Genomic DNA, 4,433 nt, shown 5'->3' with positions numbered 1-4,433 from the left:
GGGAAAAAGTTAAGAGACCAGAGGCCAGACCCTGAGTTCAAGCCCCAGCATTGGCACCTAAAAAAATAAAGAAAAGCTTTCAGGAGCTACTGAAAGGTCAGATCAGCCAGGTGCCAGTGACTCACACCTCTCTTCCTAGCTCCTCAGGAAGCTGAGATATGAGGATTATGGTTCAAAACCAACCCCAGGCAGGAATTCCGGGAGACTCTGATCTAAAAGGAACCTCCTGAATACTGGAATTGGCCCTTTGACTCAAGTGGCAAGCTGAAGAGCTGGGGGACAGCATCCAGGCCCAGATTTCAAGCCCCATGACCAACACCTGGCCTTCTTGGACCTCACTCTGTGACTCTAGGCAGAGTACGTTTCAGTGGGCCCCTGAGGATCTCCCAATGTCTTGGTGTTCTACAAGTCTTGAGCGCAGCCTCTTTTGAGGCCTTTCCCTATAGAGCAGGCCACAGTATCAGAGAAGAATCCAGCCCTGGGGTACAGAGGTCATTGGTCGGGTCATCAGAATGGCATCTGTCATGGGTGCAGTGTGCATCTGACCAGGCAATCGACGCCTCAGATCATAGTTCTGGGCCAGGAGGGGCAAGGACTGCAAAATGGCACAGCAGGTAACACCCACTCATACAAGTATCACAACAGTGTTAATCATCAGGCACACCTTGAGCAGATGTTGAGTTGGGCTCATGATAGAATTGTAGGCTCAAGAATCTAAAGCCGGCTGGCTGCTGCTTGTAGCAGTCACTGTCTCTGGAGTTCCAGGGCTCAGGGCTCTGCTTTCCTCACCAGTGCGTGGGGGTATATGAAGGTCTGCAATCGTGGGCCAACTACAAAGGAGCATCCATAGTGTCCTTCCCTAGGTCCTGTGGCCCCATGCACGGATGAAGGGGCAGGTTCCATGGTACTAACTGCCATGGCCCAGAACCCTCAGCCCAAGAAGGATTTAGGGAGAAAGTACTTGATCCGCCTTGAGAGTTTACTACGTCTATGACTCAGGATTGCCCCCAGTTCTAGCTCAGCTCATCATTACTACCTTCCTCTTTGTGTGTGTGTGTGCGTGTGTGTGTGTGTGTGTGTGTGTGTGTGTGTGTGTGTGTGTGTGTGTAAAGAACACTGCTGGTGGAATATCAATACCAAATTTCAAACTCTACTATAAAGCCATAGTAATCAAAACAGCTTGGTACTGGCATAAGAACAAACTTCAGGACCAATGGAATAGAATTGAAAACCCAGAAATAAACCTATAGACCTATAGCCAACTAATCTTCGATAAGGGAGCGAAAATAATAGAATGGAAGAAAGACAGCCTCTTCAGTAAATGGTGCTGGAAAAATAGGTTAACTACTTGTAGAAAACTAAAACTAGATCCTTATATATCACCCTGCACCAGAATCAACTCCAAATGGATCAAAGACCTTGAACTCAAAGCAGACACTCTGAAAACATTACAGGATGGAATAGGAGAAAACCTAGGCCTCCTTGGCTCAGGCCGAAATTTTCTTAATAGAGACCCAGAAACACAACAAATCAAAGAAAGGTTGGACAAATGGGATTGCATGAAGTTGCAGAGCTTCTGCATGGCATAGGACATAGCTAGCAAGATCAATAGAAAGCCCACAGATTGGGAGAAAATCTTCACTAGCCATACAGCGGACAAGGGTCTCATATCTAAAATATAGTTGGCATCCACATTCTTTGGCAAGACCAGCCCCAGGGCTCTGCCCCATAGCTCGCCTGCCAGTGGGGTGCTTGGGGCGGTTTCTGCCATGGGGCTCTCTAGCAGGAGCGCCTTGGGCGGCACCCGAACTAGGGCCCCATCCCATCAGTTTGCCCATCAATATCTGCACCTTGAGCAGGACTCGCCCTTTAGGTTTCCCTCCATCCCCTGGATTCAGGACAGAACAGATGCAGGGGCCTGACTGGGCCCACCCACTTCCTTCTGCTCCCACCTGCATCACAGGGACAGACTTGAGACAAGGCCCTGCCCTTTCAGGATTGCTGGCATCTGTTTCCTGAGCCTGGTCCCGCTCCATTTTTCCTGCTGCTGCTCAGATCCCAGGCAAGATCCACAAACCAGTGCTTTGTTCCCAGTAGGCCTTTTGCAGCCCTGGTACCCCAGGCAAGACTCTCAGGCTGAGGCCCCAGCAACTCTTCCTCCACCCCGCATCAGCCCATGGGAGCAGGACAGCTCCAGAAGTTATTTCCTGGAAAGCAGAGAATGGCCCTGGCCTGGAAGGGATGAGGTTGGAGCAAGCTCCAAGACTGGGAACTGACTCTTAATGGCCAATGGAGCCTTTGCCATTCTGAGAGGGCCGGGCTGCCCAGGAGGGGTGGGATAAGTGGAAGGGGCATGAAACTTAGGACAGGGGCAGGCCAGGAATGGAGGAGGTAGGGCTGATGGGGGAAATGGAGGAGCAAGGATGGAGCAGATGGGGATGGGTTCTCAGTGTTGTACCTGCTGGGCCCCTAGGCCCCTATGGTTAGTAGAAGCAGGAGAGGGACTGGCGGGGCAGGAGAGGCAGGAGCAGTCAGTGGGAAAGGGCTGGCCAAGCGGGGAAGAGGAAGGCAGGATTTCTGGGCTTCCTCAATGAGAACCAACCCGGGCTGCCAGGGAGGGGCAGCAAATGGGGAGCAGGCCAACCCAGCAGTGTGGGTGGACTTAGTAGGCGGAGCCCTCAGAGACCAGTAGGGGAGAAGGGGTAGGCCTCCATCTGGGAAATCTTGAAGTTGGCCTTCAGGGAAGGGAGAAAGTAGGAAGGGAGAATTCGGGGCTGCTGCCATCTGCCTGCGGAAGGGAGGGGGACTAGGCCTCCCTTGGGCTTTGCTACAACACATCTGACCATCCAGTGGGGCCACGGGGCACCAGCACCTCCTCCCAGACTAATATCCTGGGATGAGGGAATGTAGGAGATAGGAAAGGCTGCCCTCAACCTGTGGGTCCCCTCTGGCTCCTGAGGCCTCTCTAATTCAGACCCACTGTGGCTGACATGGCCCAGGAGCCAACAGAGAGCCTTGGCTCTGTGTGTGGCTGTGGCATTGAGAGGTCATTTCCCAGGGAAATGGGTGAGCATGGGGGAGGGAACTCAAGACACATCCGGGAGCAGTGGAGGAGAGAGCCTCCCACAGGAATGCAGGCCAGCTTCTGGATTTCCCATACAGATCAGACTTGGTTGCATAGGGCTGGACAGCCAAGAGTGACCCAAGAAGGAGATGGGGATAGGAGTGGGGTGAGGGGGTGGGGAATCAGCTGGTGACTTCTCCAGGTGGGGTGAGAAAAGGCATCTCCAGAGGAAAGGGGTTGGGGGAGGCCGTGTGCACCTGCAGAGCCCACAGCAGAAACAGTCCAGGAAGGAAGAGGGGGAAACATGAGCCAGGTGCTTGGGCCTACCCCTGCCCCACCAGGGAGCCCATCTCTCCCAATGAGTTGTCTCCCTGGAGTGGGGGTGGGGTGGTATTGCGCCTTTGGCTCCCTAGGTGGGACAGGGGGCAGGGGCATGTCCCACAAACCTTATCCAGACATGGAGAGGTCCTTCCTGCACGAGGAAGGTGGAGAGGGAAAGCACAGTGCAGAATCAAGTCCAGGAAGGAGCAATGGAGGATGCACGGTGTACAGGGAGCACCCTCTGGCTCAGCAGTGGGTGGATCAGTGAAGGGCTGTCAGGGGGGAGGGGGAGAGTGGGTGGTCGGTTCAGATGCGGCATCTGGTACTCTGTGTATGTGGGGGGGGGGGGTTCTCCTAAAATCTATTCCCAACAGATGGAAAGACTCGCAAGCAGGAAGTGAAGAAACCTGGAGAGACCTTGGTGGTCATGAGTGGCCAGGGATAGAACAAGGTAGGAGGAATGAGGAGGAAAGATGGCCCCCTTTGGGGTGGTGCAGGACCTATTCAGCAACTTGGGTTTCCGGGGGCATTCGGGTGCAGATCTGATCTGTTTGTGTGGGGGGGGGGAACTTTGGCACATGTGGTGGGCAGGGCTTCTAAAAGCTATTTCTACTGGGAGGGTGGGTGGGAGGGATTTCTAAGAGCAGGAAGATTTAAGAAGCAAAAATAAAGACATTAGGCCATGAAAAATATGTAAAATTGGAAAGGGTGTGGAGGATTTGACAGGAGAATGCTGGGGTGAAGAGGGGCTGCATGTGGTCGAAATTAAGGAGATGTGGCTCCACCTGCTCAGTTAATCGGCAGCTCTGGCCCCATACAGCCCAGGGATGGGGGTCTCATCCAGAGGGACACTTCCAGTACACAGATCGGGGGAGAAAGAGGGGGGAAGGAGGTTGAGTCAGATACCTTCTAAGAAGTCACCCAGACTTCCATTTTCCATTGGTCTCTGTAGGCTCCAAGGTAGAAGGTGGCTCTGAGGCTTTGCATAGAATCAGGGTCAGTATGTGAAGATCCAAGTTCAGACCCCCTTGCAGAGACCAGGGACTCG

The sequence above is a fragment of the Dipodomys spectabilis genome, unplaced genomic scaffold (genome assembly GCF_019054845.1).
Source record: "Dipodomys spectabilis isolate Male_0828 unplaced genomic scaffold, ASM1905484v1 ptg000617l, whole genome shotgun sequence".
Lineage (NCBI taxonomy): Eukaryota > Metazoa > Chordata > Mammalia > Rodentia > Heteromyidae > Dipodomys > Dipodomys spectabilis.
This window is presented reverse-complemented; position numbering follows the sequence as displayed.